The sequence below is a fragment of the Ambystoma mexicanum genome, chromosome 5q (genome assembly GCF_040938575.1).
Source record: "Ambystoma mexicanum isolate Mex_15411 chromosome 5q, UKY_AmexF1_1, whole genome shotgun sequence".
NCBI classification, from domain to species: domain Eukaryota; kingdom Metazoa; phylum Chordata; class Amphibia; order Caudata; family Ambystomatidae; genus Ambystoma; species Ambystoma mexicanum.
In genome coordinates this window covers 688,033,957-688,056,097 of record NC_090933.1, presented here as the reverse complement: position 1 = coordinate 688,056,097, position 22,141 = coordinate 688,033,957, and the positions used below count along the sequence as shown (strand labels likewise).

Below are 22,141 nucleotides of genomic sequence, written 5' to 3'. Positions count from 1 at the left end.
GATTTGATTTTAATGGGCGATGATAAGATGCAAACTTAAGACAATGATATATTCATGCTCTGACAAAGGATCAAGAGAACATACAAGACATATTAAGTTTTGGAATCTTAACAAAAAATAGCAGGATGAGTTGGATGAACGCCTTTAAGGATGGGGAATATCTTTGTGATGCAATTTGATTGGTCCTCTGGGCTCAAACTGATGCAAACAGTGCTTAGGATGGGATTAAACTATACATTATTGTGTTTCGTAGTCTGAGAATTTCCCTGAGTTTTCCCAGATCTGCATGGCTATTCCACAATCTTAGTTAGGGCCCTTCACTTGCATGTTTGCCTCCAGTTGACTAATGGGTAAGGGATGGTATACATGCCTATAGGTCCTAGAGTTTCAACTACAACTCACGAAGGACTACTGTTGTTTAAGTGTCAGTATGACTTATTTAATGGATAAAAAGATCATTTCTAATGGACTTTCATGTCCTCATCAGTATTCCCTGATCTAGCATGCAGTCTCTTTATAGCACCCAACTAGCTTCTTGTCTTCGCTATCCTAGCAAAATATCTTACTCCTACGTCCCGTCCCTTTTCTCCATACAGCATGGGTGGCCCTCACTAGGGACGGGAACGAAACCTTTTTCAGTAGAAAAAAAATATTTTCCCCTTTTAAATTCAGTTGCGTGCAGGGGTGTGGGCCCGGGAGCATGCCTCCACTGACTCCACCCTTCGTCGCCACAACCCAGTCCGCATCGAAGGGAGCGGACCTGCTTCACCTGCGCTGTTGTTGAGTATGTGCGTAGGAAAACGAAGGCCAAGGTAAGTGTTCTGTTCTCCAAAGCACTTATAGACCACTTATAGATCACACAGGAGATGACAGAATAACATTAACTCCTCATGGTCTCTACCAGCAGAACCTACCCGAGAGTATTCAGGTTCCGGGTGTGGGAGATGTTGCAGGATGAGGATGAGGACATCCGGTGTGAAAGGCCATCAGAGAGGCACAGTGTAGGCAGAGGGCTGCAGTGGCATGACATAGGCTGGATGTTGGGCAGTAGGTGAGGAGGAATGACCTGTCAGGACCTTGAATTGTGACATGGCGAGAGTGATAAAGGAATTGACAGACCAATCCACCAGATCAATCATACACTTGTGGGATACTTTGTGTCCTTGATGTTGAGTCAATGGGAAGCGTCTGTTCTTTATAGATGCATGAGTTGGACATATCTTCCACACCCTCTCTTACTAAAATAGTGTTTTGACCTTAGCAGCTAACACTTGGGTATAATGGGTTCTCATCTGGTTTTTAAGATGGATACGGACCAACCCTCAAATATTTTAAGGTGATACTATTTTGTTGTTTCAATAATGCTAATGTTCACTGAACATGTCTGTTTGTAGGCTTTTACGTTTACTATAACTATAGTCTAAATCATGATATAGCTAATGTAAGGAGAAAGACCAGGGAACATGCACATTAAATGTGTTTATTGACATGATTAGTCTTGAAATAATGATTTGTAAGGAAGGTTTGAGGTGTTGGTGAATATTAGCATAAACTGTGAGATATGGTGTGTTTTTCCCACAACTAGGTATGTTTAATGAATATTTTTTAATAGAAGACAAACAGCATTTCAATTAACATTTAGAGCAGTATGTTTATTTGTAAACTACGTTGGCTTAAAATAACACAAATTTGTTGTTGGGTTCAGCTCCTTTAATTGAATATTTGGCAGCAAAGATGACTAAACGAATGTACAAGGAAGAAAGCATTTTAATGAATGTAAATAAGGATTTCTAAATATTTTTAAGTGCTTCTCGCACCCATATATTTAGTTAATTTCAGCAGCCTTTAAGAATATGGTTTAGCTGCAACTATGGTATGTCATTTATTAAAGTGAAAACGTTGGAGAGAGACACTCGTATTAAATATAGTGTTACCTTACCTGTGGTTACAAATGGCCATCAAACATACTATATCTATACCATCCAGTTAGAAGAATGGCATTAGTGGTTATTAGGTAGGTAATTTTTCCATATAGTTTTTTCTCCTATGCTGTTCCTATTTTTGTCCTTCCATGTATTTCATTTCATTATGCGTTCAGGGCACTAAGTGAGTGGGCAGTATTCCGAGGCGGACAAATGCTTGTTGATTTATCAAAATATGCCATTTTATTACAGAAAATATATGTAAAAATGCCTCACTATCCTTGCACTGTTGGGGGACTCCCTGCCTAGCTAAAGGAACATCATCTAACATTGGATAACTGGCCCTCACACTAACACACAAAATATATGGCAATAAAATATAACCAACATTATTGGTACAATGTTTAAATTACCTTTTCTTCTTTCTTATCCTGGGTAAGGTCCCTTCCCCAGGTTCAAGTTAACTTCAGAAAGTTCAAAAAAGAAAGGCTTTGAACCAGTTCTGGTCAGTTCCAAAAAGTCCAAAATAAACGTTCAACAAACACAGTTCCACTGGTGACAAGTCTTGGTTCTTTGATGAAAGATCCACTTTCAACTTACAGAAAAGAAAATAGCACTGATGGTAATCCTGGTTGTGACAATGTGTTTCTTCTTCCACAAAGATTGCCACAGTTTGAAAGAAATTGTAATATTCCCAATGCCAATAATACACTGTTTTTAATCAACAGTTCCAAAACATCTTCAGTTACAGTCCTAAAATGTACATTGGTATATTTGCCAGGATGGCTTCTTTGTGTTGCTGTGTCTACCCCCACTTCTACTGGCTTTTACTATGAGAACAGCCACATTTGTGTTATATATTGGAAACTACTATCACAGTTTCAATGCTTTGAATTAGACGGGCTTCGACAAAATACACTCTTATGAACTTCAACCTCTTCAAGTAAGCAAGGCACCTTTTAAATCTTTTCCAAAAAGGGCAGCCCCTTTCCCTTACTTATCCTCTTGTCACAATAACAACCTGGATTGGCCCTTAAAACGCACTTCTCTCCTGCTTACTCACTCTCCATAGTCCACATCAAAGCGCTTCCACCCACCATCTACTACACTTTTCGTTTGGTGCACTTCCATTTTGATATCTCACACTTGTTACAGGACTCCTTTTTATCATGTCCCATTATAAATGTCTGTTCCTTTATTAGGTAACAGTACAAATGTTTATTCCTGCCTGACTGACCACTTTGGCACCCGACCCAAATGCAACCAGGGTCCCTCGCTTGTTTCATTACAAACCTGTCATTGTATACTGCTTTATGTATGTAACTACCTGTCATTGTACTTTGCGTTATATGTATGTAACCCAGAAGTCTCTCAGGTGCCCAGTTACCTCAGGGTTCGGTGCGCGATATAAATAATAAACAAATACTCCGTTTATTTACTACAAAATATTTGTTACAAGCAACCAAATTCCCCTTTCCCAGCTCTACTCGCCCCTTTCTGTCAGCTATCAGCCTAAGTAATTACAGAGAATCCTTGGTGCCACTCCCTTAGCTTCAGGTAATGCTTCCACACTTGTTATTTAAGCCACTTGGTTGTTAATATCTTCACAGTGCAGCTGGATGGCTCTTTAACACTTAGAAAGGCTGTTTCACTGTTAACAGGGGTTGCCTCTTGGTTTGGGTAATGCTTGTTCTTCTCTTTAACAGTTTATAGCCTTTACTTTGTAGAAATGAAAGACATATCACTTCAAGATATAATATAACATTCAGTATTTTAGTTGAAAACACAATTAGGCACATGCAACCTTTCTTTAAAGTAGATTTCAAGGTTTAGAGATGCATATAAAAATGTATTCTCTGATAAAGGCAAAGTATAGAGTTCTGGCCTCCTTTGGGAAATGCAATTAGGTACAGAGACTTCTCTTTGATGTAGTTTTCAGTCTTTATAACTTGTAACTCTTGTATTGTCAAGGATAGGTATTCGTAATGGTTTGATCAGCGTTCCCTCTCCTTAATTAGGGACATGTGACCACTCTGTTAGATAGCAACAGTCTTTTAATGTGAGAACAATGGATTTCATGGTTACATGCAATTATGACTAATGAAATAATAACTACGTCCAAAATAACAAATACAAAATAACTAATTCATTAATTTTTCATAGTTTTGGGGGCACAGGGGTAAAGCCCCCCTTTTTAAAAAAAAGAATACTTTCCCCCACCCCCAAAACCACTATTCTCTCTCACAACCCCATTTTTAGTTTTTTTTCAAAATTAGTTATTTTGGTATTAGCTGTTTTTTCTTTCGTTATTTTTTCATATTTAATCACTGCTTACCGGATTTCAGTACTATAGCTTCTCACACGACTATCAGGTCTTTCACAGTATATGCGAGTGCTATATTTGCATTGGTAACAATATTTTGAATGCAACGTACAACTTCAGCTCGCATAACATCATACGCAAGTCAATAAGGATCTTCCACTACAACTTCTACTGCTTCTGGCTCACTGGGGACCCAAACCCTTCTCCTGAACAGGTGTCTTCGGTCCGGCCACTCGATTTGGGAGATTCTTTTGCTCCCAAGACCCTCTGCTTGCCACTTCTTGCCTTAGTCTGCTGCATGTCCACAGCTCAGCATTCACGGCAATTAGGCTGACATGGGAATATTTCTCCTGCGCGTCTCTGTTTGCGCAGCCTCTGCACTTCAGACTTTGGGAGAACAGGACTCTTACAGAACTTGCAGGTGAAATGTGCTGTTTTACACGTTCCGGTGTCCCTCTTGTTCTCCTACTTCTGCATGGTTTTCTAGCCTCGTGCCTTCTCTCTGCTTCTACTGCTATAGCCTGCACTCCAGCCCCTTCCACTCCTTCTTTCTGTCTGCGCCTAAGTGGGAGATTTATGCCTCCCATGTTCAGCAATCATTTTCTGGTTTGGGCTCTTAGCCTCAATTGCCTGACTACTACAGTGGACACTAGGCTTGATTGCCTGACCACTACATCTGCATGCCCTGTCAGCCCTCTTCCTTGTCTCAGTCCTTCTAGGATGCACATACGTCCCGTCCCCTATTCTCCATCCTTGTGGGCGTGCCCCAACATGGGGATGGTACCGGATCCTTTGGTAGCGAAAGATTGAGCTTCCCCTTTAAATTTAGTGCACTGCACGGTCTCGGGCATGCGAACACGCCACTCTTCCGGCGCCTCACCCCAGTCCCTTTTTCCGCATGGATGGTGTTGGACCTGGCAGCCAGTATGGAGACTTTAGCTTTCCGCTTGCTCCCTGTTATTTGTTTTCCATTCTTATTTAACTTCCCTTCGGAGCCTCACCTCCTCTGGCGCATGTCGGCTGCAGTAGGATTCATGAGATGTGCTTCATGTGGCCACTCAATCCCGGCCTCGGAGTGCCTGGGTCCCGACCACCAATGGGACGTGTGAACGACTTCACTGCTCTTGGTCACAGGGCATTGAAGAATCTGTTGTCGTGTTGGAGGGACATATTCTGCATTTCTCCTCCGGCACACCTTAAGGACTTTGTCTCCAGGACCTCTCGTCAAGACACAAGTTAGGCCCTCTGTTCAGCATGGCTCCTCAGCATGGTGACTCCTTCCTGGGCGTTCCCACGGGCAAGAGTTCCTTGGATTCAGTTTCTGGCAGGCCTGAGGCCTCTAAGGCTACCGGCTCCCAATCCAAGGGGCCCAGGGGCTCTTCGGGCCTTCCGCGGGCAGACTTGTGGCCGTCAAGGCTACCGGCTCCCAAGCCGAGGGGCTCAGGGCCCTACCGGGCTGTCCAAAGAAGGGTGATCACGTTTGTCCTCTTCTTCAACCCCAATGGGTAAAGGATCGTTGGGTGCTACCACCAAGAGTCAGTCCTCGGCACGATCAAGCTCGACTACTGGCGCAGGCGCAGAGGGGGCACAACCTACCGGAGTCCGTTCTGAGGTCGTGAGTCAGGGCATTACCTACCAGAGTGGTCTCTGGGGTTTACACTGCTGTTTCAGGTTTGAGACACAAGAAGTGTCCTCCCATGTCTGAGCCTGCACGTGGCTCGGGGCCTCTGCGCCCTCCAGCCCAGGGCGTGGGGTAAGGCCACAAAATGGTATATAGGCATGTGGCGGAGCCTGCTAGGCCGGCGGCCATTTTGGATTCCAATCTGGGCACACTCATTGAATGGGTTTGCAAGAAGGTCTGAGTCCCCTTCCCTCTGGAAGTGGCGGAGGACTGTATGGTACAGGCATCTGGTGTCGGGTAGATCTACCCATCGCAGCTACACGCCTCAAGCACCTTGGCGCTTTGACCAGGAGCGGCGGGCCAGCGCTTTGGATCGCCAGGCCCCGGCGACTAGCGAGGGCCGCTTCTTCGAGTGCTTCCTCCTCCTGATGCGTTCCCCTCGGATGACAGGGGCTCCTGAAGGATATAGTGAAGGAAGTGATTCCGCAGGTGGGGCTCCCACGGCCTCCTCCTCTGGGTCCTTCGGCTGTTCATCCAGCACTACCGGTGCCAGCGCCAGTCCCTTCCCCAGTCAAGGCCCTACCGGTTGTTCAGACCTCTCCATCTCCTCCTGTACCACCAACGCCTGCCCCTCAACAGCCGTTGGACCCGTCTTCGGCTCTGGACTTAGGGGGAACCCCACTAGCACCTGTGTCCCAGAGCCCGGACTCCCCTCGGTCTGTAAAAAGGGGGGGGGGGTGACGCCCAGGATGATGAACCCTCGTTGTACATTAAGACCTTCAAGGGAAGGTGGAGTTTTTGGGGGTCCCTCTGCCTGAGGAAGCCCCCCAGGAGTCTGGAGTGCTAGCAGAGGTCTTAGGCAAGCGCTCCACAATCCAATTTGGCATCCCTCTCCAGAAGGATGTACTGCAGTTGGCGAGAAAGGTCTGGGACAAGCCCAGGGCCAACGCCCAGATGAACAAGAAGTTGGAAAGCAGTTTTAGGCTGACGGACAGGGAGATAATCCTCCTGGCCTCCAATCCTCAGCCACATTCTTCAATGGTGGCTGTGGCCTCCTTATATTCTAGACCATCGTCTTCGTCGTCTACCTCCTCCTCAGGAGCTACCTCCATTTGTCTCTCTAAGGAGGTCCTTGAGTCTTTGGGCAAACGCTGTTATGCCATATCAGGACTGCATCTGCCGCAAGCCTATGTTGACGCTCTTTTAGCCGCGGCTGACCAGAAGCTGTGGCGGGAGCTCGGGGAGTTTCTGCCTGACCTCCCTCTGAAGAGGCAAGCCTCCTTCATGGCCGGTCTGGCGGATGCCCGGGCAGTTGCAGGACCTCATGGAGTCTTCGGTCTCCCACATTGACAGTGCTAGCATAGGGCTGTGCCTGGGTATCAAGATGGGAAGGATGGCGTGGATGCATACCACTAAGTTTTCATCTGATGTGCAAGAGCGCATCCTAGATCTGGCATTTGAGGTCGTGGACCTCTTTCATTCGTCCATCAATGACGAGTTGGCAAAGAAAAAAATCTCCACTCAAACCGCCAAGTCCTTGGCCATCCTGCCAAAGCCATTCCAAAAGTCCTTCCTTCCGTCAGGACCGAATTCAAACCTTGCGCTTTCACTGGCTTCAAGGGGTTTCGGCACCGCGGTACACAGAGACCTGACGGGTCGCCCAGCAACAACAGGAGGATACAGCAGAGAACTTTGCCCTGATTTTTCCGCTCCCCCTCCTCTGCTCCCGCCTCTGATGCAAAGAAACAGTGATGTCACGGTCTGGGAACACAGCCCCCCCCGACTGGCTCTTTTCCAGGATAGCTCGGTGCGTCTTGGATTCTATCTATAGTCTCCACAGGCTTCAGTCTTCCTCTTCCTTTTCCTCTACCATCCTCTCCTCCTCTTCATCAGATTGGGTCCCCAGCTCTTTTACGGGGGGTCCTTTCGCTCTTGGCAATGCAGGTGGTGGAGCCGGTTCCTCAGTCAGACAGGGGCTCTGGTTTCTACTCCAGGATTTCTGTGGTACCCAAGAACAACCCGGCTGGCCTGAGGGTAGCTCTGGACCTGTCATTTCTCAATCTGTCTTTACTGTTCAAACGCTTCAAGATGATTACTCGCGCGGACATAGCAGCGTCTTTGTGTGTCTGAAGACTGGTTGTGTTCTGTAGACCTCAAGGATGCGTACCTGCATGTCCTGTTTACCAGCAGCGTCGGAAGTTTCTGCGGTTGAGGATTATGTCATACCACTTCCAGTACAAGGTGCTGCCTTTCGGCCTGAACTCTGCCCCTCTTGTCTTCATGAAGTTGATGAACGCAGTGTCAGGTCTCCGCTTGGAGAGCCATCACCTATACCCTTATCTGGATGACTGGCTGGTGAGGGCAGGTTCACCCGAGGGGGTGGTACACTCCTGCCAAAGATGGGCAGATATTTTTCCTCAGCTGGTGTTCTCCCTCATTCAAAGGAAGTCACAGTTGTGCCCCTCCCAGGATCTGGTCTTCCTAGGGGGGAGTTTGAACACAGCTATTCAGCGGGTGTTTCCCACGCCCGAGAGGCTCCTCTCCCTTCGCAAGGCGATATGGCACTTTCTGGCCAACTTAACCACCCCGGCATGGTGGTTCCAGCACCTTCTGCCTCCTGTGTGCTCACTGTGTAGCATGCTCGCTTCAAGAGGAGGTGCCTCCAGCTCCACTTGGCGGCCAATTGGGACAGGAGACAGGGTCTTAGTCGAACAGAATCCCAATACCCGCGCTCCTCCTGCCCGATCTTCGCTGGTGGTTGATGGACGGCAATCTTTCTGTGGGAGCCCCCTTCACCCGACTGGAGCCTACACTGATGGTGACGCCGGAATTCTCTCTTTCAGGTTACTCAGGAGGGCTATGCGATTCATGGCACATGGTCCAGGGCGGAAGCCCTCCTGCATATCAATCTGCTTGGGGGCAGGGCAGTGGGCCTGGCTCTGGCTCTCAAGGCGTTTCTGCCCCTCTTTAGGGACAGGTCTGTTCTGGTCAGGACGGACAATTTTACTACAGTGTGGGTGGGCCCCGTCCCCTCCCACCCCCCCTACTCTGCATGGAGATGGTAGCGATCTGGGAATGGGCCCTGACTGAGATATGGATTTCAGCAGTTCATCTCCCGGGGAACTGCAAGGCAGAAGTGGACCAGCTGAGCCCCTTTGGGTTCAACACCTATGAGTGGGAGTTGCAGACTGACTCCTTGTTGCCCCTGTTCCAGTGCTGGGGGGGTTCGCTGCCCTGGACTTGTTCACCTCTCCTCAGAATTCCAAGTGCCCCCAATTTGCTTCATGGGCAGGTCGGGGGTCTCTGGGAGACGCCTTCCAGATCTGTATGCATGACCGCAGGTGTTATGCGTCCCCTGCACACCTCTGCTCCAGTGGACCCTCCGCAAGTTCTAGGCTTCTGTGCGCTGCAGCCTCATCCTGATTGCTCCCCACTGGCTTTCGAGAGCCTGGTTTTCGAATCTGCTGCAGTTGTGCTCCCACGGGCCCATCCTCCTTCCAATACCCAACAGGGGCTTTCTGACGCAGCAGGGTGGGGCAGTGGAACATCCGCACCCGGCCAAAGATGGTGCTTGCAGCCTGGTTCCTGCATGCCTGCTCAATTTTTGGATGACAACTGGGACATCATTCAGCAGGCTAGGAGGCCCTGTATAAGAGCAAATGTACTAGGTTCTGCCATTGGGCTCGTGACAAAGGTCTGGATCCTGTCGCCTGTCCTCTGGGCGACATACTGGCTTTTAAAGGGTGCCTGACTCGTTCTGGAGTTCAGGTGGATACTTGAGGCACTTACTTGTCGACCATTTGGGTTTACAAGAATTCCCCAGAGCATGTGTTTTCGGCAGCCAACCCGGTGGTTAAGGCCCACCTCAAGGGGTTGTCTCTGCTTTTTCCCCTGGTGCATAGACTGCATCCGGTCTGGGACCTCAATATGGTTCTTGCAGCTTTGCAGCGCAAACCTTTCGAGCCAATGGCGTCTGTGGACATATGGCTAGTATCTCGAAAGACAGTTTTGCTGGTAGCTCCCACCTCTGCATGCAGGGTCAGCCAGCTGCAGACATTGTCTTCGTCCGAGCCCTTCACGTTTTACTACAAGGTCATCTTGTGCACTCACCCCAACTTCTTGCCCAAGGCGGCCTCTCGGTTTCATCTGAATCAAGAGATCTGCCTGCCAGTGTTCTTCCCAAACCCGCAGAGCGCGCCCTACATTCCTTGGACCTCAGGTTTTACCTCTCTTGGGCAAAATTCTTGAGGAAGTCCAAGGCTGTATTTGTTATTTTTGGGGGTGCCTCCCCACGATTTCAGGCTTCCTAGGCTTCTATCGCCCGTTGGATGGTTCAGGACATTTCAGAGACTTATACGGCCATGGGCAAGCCGGTCCCGGAGGGGATTCATGCCCATGCGGTTAGGGCTAAGACCACAGCAGTTGCATTTCAGAGACCTGCTTCTTGGGATGTCATCAGCAGGGCAGCTACTTGGGTCACTGTGTCGGCTTTCTGCAAGCACTAGTCCTTGGACATCAGCTCCATGCGTGATCCCCTGAGTTTGGTCAGGCGGTTCTGCAGAACCTGTTTGCTTCTTCCTAGATATGAGGCAGTCTGTCACAGCTCCACCTTATGGTCTTGCTGGGTGGATTCATCCACAGGGATGGCGGAAAGGGGACGTATGAGTAATTAAAGTTATTCACCGTAGTGACTAGAGTACTCCTAGTCCCTTTCCTCCATACTTCCCACCCACCTTCACCCGCTTTTATGCCAGGGGCTAATATGTAATGTGTAGCCAGGTATGTAAGTGTCCGATGTATTCAAAGGGGACTGAGGTGAGGTGCCGGAGGGCGGGGCTTCTGCGGGGTGTTCCCACGCCCGAGGCTGTGCCCCCACACACACTACTAAATTTAAAGGGGAATCTCAATTTTTCACTGCCAAAGGTTCCGGTACGGTCCCCATGTTGGGGGACGACAACAAGTGTGGAGGAAAGGGGACTATGAGTACTCTAGTCACTACGATAAGTAACTCATTTCTGGGACTTGTTTCTTTCAACAAATTTTGTTTTTCCATTATTTGAATTACTTGCAATGGTAGATTTTATGCCTGTAAAGTTTTTAAGAGAGGGGCTTTGAGAATTAGGTGTTACAGAGGAAGATGGTGTATTGATGACAACAGTTCCATACTCTTTTGCATTGTACCTTTGGGATTGAGTAAGGTGTTTAATTTGTGATACCCAACAAGATCTTTCTTTTAATAAAGTTTGCTCAGATTGTATACGCGGACCACCCGGCATACGAAGGACACATTTTCATGAGGTGGGATTGAACCCATGACGTACTGTTTCCCTTGCATTATACGGATATTTAACGAAGCAAATCAGGCCTGGTTTTGAAAAAGGCAATGTAAACCTACACGTGTCATCCATACAGGCTACAATTTCAATACGTTTAATTAAAAAGAATCACCAAAAAAAACACATCAAGATTTTTTCATCTCTTTATTTTTTGCCGCATCGAAAACTGTAAGCTCACCTTACCCATACTCCTTTGAACGATTGGAGTTGAGGGTCTCTATGTCTCCGTAGTAGCTTACTCTGATGCGACGTTGGATTTTAATATTCTCATATTAACATTTTTCAAAATATACCAACATAAACTGCATCAGGTCGCGAGGTACTAACAAAGGTGTGAACCAAAAAGTCCCTCACCAGCTACTCAGATTGTATAAACGTAGGGTTCAAAATCTTACATTTAATGTGAGGTTTGAAACAATTAAATGATAATAAGCCATTACACTCAGAAGAGTTTTCCTGTCAGATGAAAAATACCCTGTCTCATCCCACGGAATCTCCTCACTACCCTGGGCCCTGCCTCCTCCCCAGGTAATCCTCCCGCAGTACACCACCCACAGGGTTGAGATCAGGAAGCATCTGCCTTCTACAGGCCACCTGGGAGGAAACTTTAGGCCAGGTTTCAGTGAGGGATCTGTATAATTCTTCACAACTATCTACATAGCAAAAACGATGGATGCAGAAATGTGTATATAGTAGTGTAAAATCTGCAGTTATTTAGTTGGCCTTCATTTTTGGAGCCCTCGCTACCACATTCTAATAGATGGCTTCCTTCCACAGATTCCTCATATGCTCTTGCGTTGCAGAATGGACTGGAAACCTTTTTCATAGCCATTGGGGACATTGCGCAGCTCTGTTCCAACCCAGTCAGAGTTCCAGTGGTGCCTTTGGCGGCATAAATCATCTATTCAGTATATATGTATTTCTGAGTCTTGTGAATCGGAGAAGGACAATTTGGTGCAGCTATTTTGGCGCTGGCCGATTTGGCGTGGCCGATTGGCCACAGAGCCCGTTTTGGTGCGCCCATTTCGGCGCAACCTGTTAGCCGCTGGGATGTTATGGCGCCAGAATATGTTGGCACCGGGGATTGGCCGCATTGTGAACAAGGAGTTGGGGGGTAGTGGCTTTCTGTTGGACCCTGCGCTGACCATCGGCGTTTACAGCATCAAAAACTGTTGAAATACAGATTGCCCACATGTGCAGTATGTGTGTTTTTAGAGCCACTTCAGTCTAGTTTTACCTGCATTCAAGCATACACAATTAAAATGCAATAAACTACAAATGCTAAAACGGTTGGCATTGCCAATGATTCTTAAAGAAAGAGTATGTACATAAGGAAATAAAAACACACATGCATGCTGACTCGAAGACATGCATTGAGGTTTTGGAAAACCGGTTTAAACTTTACTTGGGTGGCTTATGTTGCGGCATGCTTCGAGATATTCGGCCGCTTCTCGGAGACTTCACCAATTCTTCATAAAATCATAAAAATCATTTGAATGGATTGTGTCCTCCCACGTATTCCTCATTTTATGATAATCGTATCCCAGCTTCAGCTGCTTCTGAACATTTTTTCACCATGGGGCGCTGTGTTCGAGACCGCAGAGTCGAAGTCCCTCGAGGGCCGCGGTCGGACGTCGATGTCATCTGCTGTATAAAGGGCTCGAGCAGCGCCCGCTACCTCAGTTCCGTTTTTCCGACGCAACTGCTTTGTGTTACGAATGGCTCATCTAGAATTTCTTCGACAATGTCCTTGTCTTCAACCCCCTCCAAACCCAAGACAGGGTTAAAAAAAATTCTGAAGTGTGGCAGGAAGATGTCTATAACCGACCCCCATCGGAATTGCCTTTGGTGCCTCAGCCCAGGCCATCGGGTTGATGAGTGCGGATCCTGTCAGGCCATGTCAAATAAGGTTCTTAGGGAACACAGAGGTAAGCTGGCGGTGGGGGAGGAGAAATAGAAGTCTTCGAAAAGACAAAAGGATTTGGATGAATCCGGTAGAAAATCTCGTCACGAGTCGAGGAGGTCGAGATCGGAAAGTCGCTCGAGGAAATCTCGACTAAAAAGTCAAAAAAGCAACATCATAGGTCTTCTTCCTTCTCGTCCTCTTCTGAGAGGAGAGTAACTTACCCGTCTAAGCACGAGTCCCCAGAAAAATGGGAGGCCTTCAGGGCTTCGATGCTTAAGATATTCGAGAAAGCGGGCCAGACCCCCCTCGAAGTTTCCGCGTGGTGATCATGCCTCTACTCACTCTAAAAGTGACAGAGGAAAATCAAGATCTAAACACACAGGGGTTGAAAAAGAGTTGAGAGTGTCTTCAAAGAAAAGTTCCCTGACGCCTCGCACTAAGTCAAAGCCCCCGGTGCATAAATCGGGGCTAGCGGAATCGACATCAACTTTGAAACCAAGACTCAACTCAACACCGTTGACGACCATAGCATTGAGACCACTGACGAAAATGACGTTGACACCTTTAGCGGTATCCAAGCCTTCTTCGACAGCATCGGAGCCTCCTTCGACACTGTCAAAGCCAGCGTCTACCCTATCGACGCCTTCGACGCCTTTATCGAGGCCTTCTTTGATACCAAGACCCAAGTCGACGCCATTGTCTATGCCTAGGCAAATTCCACCTTTTAATTCTTGAAAAGACTTTCCGCCCTCAACCTAGACAGGAATTTTTTTAATCCACGTCATCTATATATGGAGAACCTTCCTCTGAAAAGGATGTCACTCCAGCTGGAGTTAGATTTGGAGCCAGAGAGGTTCCTGATGAACTAGTGGACCCAGAGTCTAAGATAAAAGATCTTTATGACTGTCTCCAAAATGCCAGTGGCTTAGACACTTCACCTCAAGTGGATTTTGAAAGGCCAGATCCTGCAGATCATACTGATCCCAGTTATAGGAATCTCATGGGAAGGGTCATTGATTTTATGGGTTGGAAAGCAGCTTCCCCGGATTTTGACCAGGATGACATGTCTGACATCCTGAGTGAGGGTCCCTTAAAAGATCCTGTTCTTCCATTTCACAAGGCACTGCAAAAAAGGGTAATGATAAATTGGAATACTCTTGATTCAATTGCAGCAGTAAATAAGAAACTGGTTCCAAAATATAGGCCAGCTTTATCAGATCCAGAATATTTATCCAAACATCCATCTCCTGAAAGTCTAGTGGTTCAAGCTGCAACCTCCACTAGGCAATCAGTTTACCCCTCAATACCACCAGACAGGGACGATAACAAAGTTGATGCTTGGGCCCGGAAAACTTTTACTTCGGGCAGCATGGCCTTGAAATCGACTAATGTCACTTGCACATTAGCAAGATTTACTTATACCCTGTGGGATTGCATGTCATCAGCGGCTGAACGCAAACCTGGAAGGTGAGGAACGGGATGGTTTCCTGGCTATAGTGAAGGATGGTTAAGAGGCTATGGAGGAATGCCTTCAGTCAGGATTGGAAACTGCGGATAGTCTAAGCAGGTCCATGGCATCTAGCACGGTCTTGCTCATATTTGCATGGCTAAGAAAATCTCGTTTTGCACCTGATGTGCAGTCTAGATTACTTAATATGCCCTTTGACGGCTTGAGGTTGTTTGGCAGCAAGGCGGACGAGAGTCTGGACAAGCTGCAGACCTCGAAAGCGGCAGCAAAATCACTCCGCGCCGCTATAGGGAAACCTCAACAACACTCTTAGGCAGGCTCATCTTCCTGGAAGAGTCGCCCCTTTCGCTTTTATTCCTCTTTTGGAAAAGGGAGGGGGCAGGCCAGTCACAGAGGCCAACAGAGAAAACCTTTTTGTGGTGGAAAAGGGGGAGGTGACAGATCAGCCACAGCAGCGGCTCCTACCTCCTCAGCCACTGCTGCTGCAAAGCCACTTTGAGGTCTTAACCCACAAAACCCTGGTGGGAGGCAGACTCACTCGGTATCTGGACGAATGGCGGGGTGTTACGACAGATGCCTGGGCATTAGAGATAGTAACCCATGGTTACTGTCTTCCTTTTCATCAAAGACCTCAAGATCATCCACATGGAGCCAACTCTGTAAAAAACTCCAGACCCGCTAGATTTTAACCCTGCTAGAGAAAGGTGTAATAGAACATATACCTGTAGCGGAGAGGAACAAGGGCTGGTACTCCCCCTATTTTCTCAGCCCCAAAAAGGACGGAGGATTGAGACCCATCTTGGACTTGAGAAGCTTGAACAAATTCCTCAGGAAGGACAAGTTCAAGATGGTGACCCTTTCTCAGATCCTTCAGGCTCTTCAGCTTCAGGACTGGCTGGTTTCATTGGACCTTCAGGATGCTTACTTTCATGTGCCAATCCATCTCAAGCACAGAAAGTACGTGAGGTCCGCATTTGGTGGTTCACATTATCAGTTACGGGTTCTACCATTTGGGCTAACCTCTGCCCGAGGGTTTTTTAAAACATTTTTTAAACTTTTTTTTTTAATAGTAACACACCAAATATTACAAATAATTAGGACTTCCGTTATAAGGTTTAACAACATAACATTACAGAATAAACTCTTCAGTCCCAATCCCTCCCGCCCCATTAACTCGAGCCATTGTATCCGTGTCATCAACCTGTTCTCCTACAGACGGGTCTATGATCATAATCTTTTCCGTATCATCATCACTGTGACCGGTATGGGAGGTGCCCGCCATAGTGGCCACCAGTTGCCTCCATTCAAATAGGGGTCCCACCTCCTCCTCCTCCCCTCCTCCCCTACCCTGCTGACTGCTTCGAACCAAGCAGCCGTTTCTGCCTCCGCCCACTTCATGAGGTCAGTCCACCACAACTCTATCCTGGCCTATGGGCTGCCTTCCAGCACATTGCAATCCTCCGTTTGGCCAAGATGTAGGCCAGGTCTTTCATCTTACTATGTGCCTCAGATTTCGTGGTCTGGGAAAGCCCCCAAGCAAACATGCCCAGGCCGACTCCACCTCCAGCGTAATGCCTATTCCTGCCAATCGCATCTTTAGTTCTGACCAAAACCTCCCAACTCCGGGCAAGCCCAGAACATATGTAACATCCCACCCTCCTCCTCCCCGCACCTAGGGCATCTCTGAGTTGACTGGCCACCAAACCTGGCAATCTTACTTGGGGTCAGGTATGCACTATGTGTGACATATAGTTGGATCTGTTGGAGCCTAGTGTTCCGGGACATTTTCTTATGATATCGTTGGGCTCTGTCCCATAGTCCATCTGACATGGGTTCTCCCACCTCTTCTTCCCAGGATTGTCTCAGTTGGAGCAATTCCTTCCCCACCTTGGACCCCAGTAGCTCATATATGCGGGATATCTCGTGCCCACCCTCTGAGATGTCATATATCGTCTCAAAGGCGGCATCAGGTTGCTCTGAAGCACTGCCGCCGGCCACTTTTCTCGCACTCGTTTAACGATTCTGGAGTAGGTAATATGTTGCCCTTTATGCACCACGGTGCCCTCAATTAATTTCAGGAATTCCAATGCCTCCCCCTCCTGCCATATATCTCCCAGGGTAGCCAGGCCCATTGGTTCCCAGTATCTATCCCCTTAACAGCACATGCTGTTACGCTCACCTGGTATCCACGGGGACGCCCTTATGCCCTGGTTGCCAGATTCCCCCCAGATGTGCCCAATTCGGGATGTCGTCTTCTATGGCAGGTGGGCCTGAAAACACAGGAGGACTGGATTTAGGCACAGATTTCGTTTCCTCGCACCAGCCCCTTGAACTCGACCTGATGGCCCCCTCCTCACCTTGTTATGATGTCCGGCGTGCTCTCCGTCCTGCTTTCTGCACAGGGGCGCATAGTTTTCTGCGGGTTGAAGCGACCGAGTTAACTTCACTGGTGCCAACCCATTCAAGTGTCTTTAAGGAGGTAAGTCCGGTTATAGCAGTCTCTGAAGGCCTTTGCTTTTCTTTCGTGCTATTAATGTCTTTCCCTGATTGTTTCCCCCTTAGATGTTCGGAGGTTCCCTGGGTGCGCTGGATCAGGCCCCTGCCGGGATTATGGACGCGGAGCGTATGAAGAATGGTAGGTTCAGCGCGAAGTGCGGCGAGCTAATGTCTTTTTGGGCTAACCTGTATTCTTTATTCCTTTTAAGGTCGCGATGGTCTTTCTGGACGTGCGGAGATTTCCGGAGCGGAACCGGCCAAGATATGCCCAGCCAGGTGAGGAGGTTATGGTTACTGCTGTGATTGCCGTGAGTAACCTGTTTAACGTTGTCCTTTTTTCTCTCTCCCTCCAGGTGCTTCGTTATGGTGCGTGCTCTATGTCCTGAAGATGCTGCCAACGGGATGGAAGACCGCGAGCAGCCGGGATCGAAGGATGGTAAGCTGCAGGTAAGCAGGGACTGCTAATGATGTTCTTTTGTCTGGTGCTGGTCTCTGAACACGATGAGCGTTACGCTACTGGCTGCAGAATAACGCAAAGCACGTCCTGTAGCTTGGGTGTGGTTTATATAGCCTTCCCCTGTAAAGTAGTCCAGGTAAAGTAGTCCGGGCTACCACACCCTAAAACACTGCACCGCACAGTCTGGTTCTTAGGGACTAGACTGTGTGGGTGCCTCCATGTTGGCTGCAGGCTTACACACAAAAAGTAGTCCCCTCAAGTCCCATTCCAAATATGAGCCAAGCGCCAAAGGCGCCAGGACTGACTCCAGGAGAGTTCCTGGTGATAATGTAAGGCCCTTGGGGCCCCAAATGAACCCCGAGTCCTAACCCTACCTGGCATGTGACCATGCCAGGGGGGTTCTGGGTCACGGGTTGTGACACCTGCATAGAGAATGGATCCGAGAGTCCCACCATCTGCCATGCCCTGTGCCACACCTCCCAGCCAAGCACCAACAGTCTCGCCATCTCTAATACCCTTGGCTTGGTCAACCACACTACCTCTCTAAGGAAGTAGGGTGCAGTTTCTATGCACAGCAGCCTTGTTTCGGCCGTTTCTTCTTCTGAGAGCCACCTATTGCAGTTGTCCCGCCAAGTAATATAACTCGAAATTCGGCAGGTTTATACCCCCCCGTCGCATGAATTCTGTAATTTCCAGAGAGCCACCCTATTCCTGGAGTTGTGCCATACAAAGCCCCTGCACAAGCTATGGAGACTAGTGAAGAAGCGCCTAGGGATCACATACAAGATATTTACGAAGAAATGTAACAATCTGGGCAGGACCACCATCTTAATCAGAGCAGCTCTCCCCATCATGGCCAGGGGTAGTCTGGACCAGAATCCCATGCTATTTTTTATGCTTTCCACTGCCTTTGCCGTGTTGTGTTTGTGTTCTTCTCCTATTGTGTGGTATATATCAATTCCAAGATACCGGAACGTCTTGGTACGCCAGGGTATTGGCAATACCGGTAAACTCCTTGGTGAGGCACGTCTATATCTCCCCAGGGGAACATGCATGATTTCTTGGGGTTTACCGCTGTGCCCGAGAGAGTAGCATATTGTTTCATCACCTCCAGGATGTATTGTATATTCTCTTCTGGGAAGCGTAGATACAGGAGTATATCGTCTGCATATAGTGAGATGAGATGCGGCCCACCCACCATACGGATCCCTACCTCCCCATATTGTTGTCTAAGACAGACAGCCAATGGTTCCAGCGCTAGTATATACAACATTGGCGACCATGGGCAGCCCTGTCTAGTGCCCCTGCTAAGTTGCCATTTGTCTGAGTTAATGGCACCTGTTTTAACCCTCACAATTGAGGAGCTGTATAACATTTTGACCCACCTGAGATACCCCAGCCCCATCTCGTAGCCTTTCAAAGTAGCTAATAGCCAGGGCCACCTAACTGAATCGAAAGCCTTAACCGCATCAAGCGAGACGATCGCCAGTTCACCCGGGTCCCCTTCCGTCTGATCGATAATATGGTGCAGTCTTCTATGGTTATCGGTTATGTTCCTGCCAGGAACGTAGCCTGTTTGGTTGAGGTGTATCAGTTTGCTGATGACTCGCTTAAGCCTGTTGTCTAGCACTGCCGTAAGGATTTTGCCGTCCTGGTTAAGCATCGATAGGGGTCTATATGACCCACAGTCTGTGATAGGCTTACCCGGCTTTTAAAGCGGAATGATCAACGCCTCCCGTAGGGACTCTGGCAACCCACCATGCTCAAATGCCTCATTAAGCATAGCCAGAAATGGGGGAAGCAGCTCTTGTTTGTAAGTATTGTAGAATTCGCTAGGGAGCCCATCTGACCCTGGCGCTTTACAAGTGGGCAGGTGCTGAATCACCATCTCCAGTTCGTTCCAATGTGACTGGGGCGTCCAGGTCTGCCCGTTCTGAATCGTCTAAGGTGGACAAGCCTATATCTTCTAGCGTTTCCTGGATTTCTTGGTCCCTCTCTTCTCCGGGATCTTCATAATATCTTGTAATATCCAAGGAATGCTTCATTCACTCCCTCTTGGGTATCCAGGATCTGGCCTCCTTCCCCTCCAATTTCCCTGATCACCGGCCGTGGTACTTCACTTTTGTATAGCCAGGCCAGCAATCTGCCCGGTTTGTCTCTCCACATACTTCTTATAGCTTAATTTACATAGCCTGTCCCAGTGTTCACCGCTAGCTTGTTGTAACTGTCTCATCCTGACCCCATCCTCCTGAGAAGTGCCACCCTTATGTATGATGTCTTATAACTCCTTCTCCGCTTCCTGCAGCTCTCGTTCTATGCCCCCCTGGAGCCCTCTGGACTTCGACATTCTACTCCCCGCACTACTACCTTGAACGCCTCCCACACAGTTCCCATAGTTCGAACACTACCGGTGTTAATCTCAAAGTACTCCGTGATCGCCTCCCTCAGATCCTCCCGGAATCCCGAGTCCTGCAGAGCCTCAGCTCTGAGTTTCCACGTCGGAATCCGCGCTCTAGGGGGTTGGTGCCGCCACTCTAGGACCAGGGGGGAGTGGTCTGAGAGCACCCTGGCCTTATATTCCGCGCCTCTCATCTTGCCTATCAGCTCGCCAGCGGCGAACACGTAGTCCAGCCTCGTGGGCAGGTTATGTGGTGCCGCATAGTGTGACTACTGCCTGTCTTCTGGGTGCAATTGCCTCCAGACATATACTCATATAGTCAAAATCTCTCAGAAGGGCCAGCAACACCTTTGCAGCCCGGGTGGGTTTGTCTAATTTACGATCCGATCTGTCCATCTTAGGATTCAGTACACAGTTAGTCTCCGCCCCATAGGATCATGCCGCCCACTAGGGGGCTAAGTTTGCCATACAAAGTCCGAAAGTAAGCTGCTGTATCCTGGTTAGGGGCGTATAGATTTATAATGCTCACTTCCCGGTTTTCCAACATCCCTCGTACTATCATTCTACCTTCTGGGTCTCCCGTAGATTGGAGCAATTGAAATGGTACGTGAGGTGCTACCCATGTGATGACGCCTCTTGCTTAGGCCGAGTATGTGGCTCCCGCAGTGCTCCCCCTCCACTTCCCCTTGACCACCTCTAATTTCTCCCTGGTAAGGTGGGTCTCTTGCAATAATGCTATGTCGATCCTCATCCTTCTCAGGTACATCATTACTTTGTTACGCTTCAAGTAACTATAGAGACCCCAGACATTCCAGGTAACCACTCTAAGGCACCCGACGCCATTGGTATAGTATCCTGCCTTATTCCTCCGCCTCCCGTCCCGCCTTATAAAAGTCTCCATTTGGCTTGTTACCTGCCCCCCCTCCAACAAACTCCCCCTCTCCCCTGTCCCAACAACAAACCCCAATACACCGCCCTTACCCCCCCCCCCCACCCTTCCCAACACCAACAAGTGCCCAGCTCCATCCCTGGATTTCAGGCGACCCCGCGTTTGGTCCTGCCTTGGAATGCCGAGGGCAGGAGCCCGGCAGGGTGTCTTCGGACTACCGGTGACCTAACTAAGCTACTCCTTATGGGGGTAGGAGGACTATCTGTGCATGGCTCCCATGCTCATATCCGGAGTCTCAGTGCTCGCAGATCATATCCACTTGTATCCCTGATCTTACACAACCATAAACTACATCTTATACGATTATCAAGTCCCAATGTCTTAGGCTGCAACACCCCATAGCGCCACAGACACAGATTACTTATCTCCTACTTCTCCCGTCTGGATGTCCGACCCTTGGGGTCAGCTCTGCGTGTCGAGCCACCCCATAGCTTCTTCCGGGGACTCGAAAAACAAGGTTCGGTTTTTGTGGAACACCTTCAGCTTCGCCGGGTAGAGTAGCATGTACTTGTGGCCTGCTTCGCGCAATCTTCTCTTCACAGTCCCAAAGTTCATGTGACTACGTTGTACCAACAGAGTGTAATCTGGGTATGCGGTTATGTTTGCTGTCCCTCTTTGTATAGTTCCGCCCTTCCGAAAGTGTTCAAGGATTCTTTCCCGATCTTGGTAGTTCAGAATCTTGGCAATCACCGGCCTTGGGGGGGGGGGGGTTCCTGGCGGCAGCCTCCTCATTAGGGCCCTGTGTGCTTTTTTCCACAGCAAACCCCTGGGACAGCACTCCACCGGTTATCTCCTTTAGCAGCATGGATTCAATGAACTCTGTAGGGTTGGGTCCCTCAGCTCCATCCGGCAGGCCAACCATTCGGATGTTGTTCCTCCGGGCACGTCCCTCCGCCTCCTCCGCTCTGCTTTCTAGGTTGCCCACACGTTGCACTAGGGCATGAAGATCTGATTTATGTGTTGCATAGTCCGCTGTGTTCGGGGCCACCTCTTTCTCCAAGTTCTCTGTGCCTTCTGCCAGCGATCTGACGTCTTGCTGGAGAAGGTTCACTTCCTCTTGTACTGCTCCAACTTTGAGCTCTAGTTCAGCTTTCAATTCAGTCATAGCCAGTCCCAGTTTGGTCTCCCAGGCCACTTTCTGGTCAGCGAGCGCTGCAAGGACCTCCTGATTGGTGTCCATGGTGATCGCACCCCCAGCAGGGGTTTTGTGTTTATACTTGGCTCCTTCCGGGCCCGGTGGTGTTCTGGCGTATTCGTCCAGCGTG

At 48.7% G+C, this 22,141-nt stretch overlaps 1 protein-coding gene across 1 annotated transcript in view; it reads left to right on the top strand.

The window, feature by feature from the left end:
* Nucleotides 1-22,141, top strand: part of ARFGEF1 (ARF guanine nucleotide exchange factor 1) — a 1,973,034-nt gene that overhangs the window by 1,210,475 nt on the left and 740,418 nt on the right. The window lies entirely within an intron of this gene.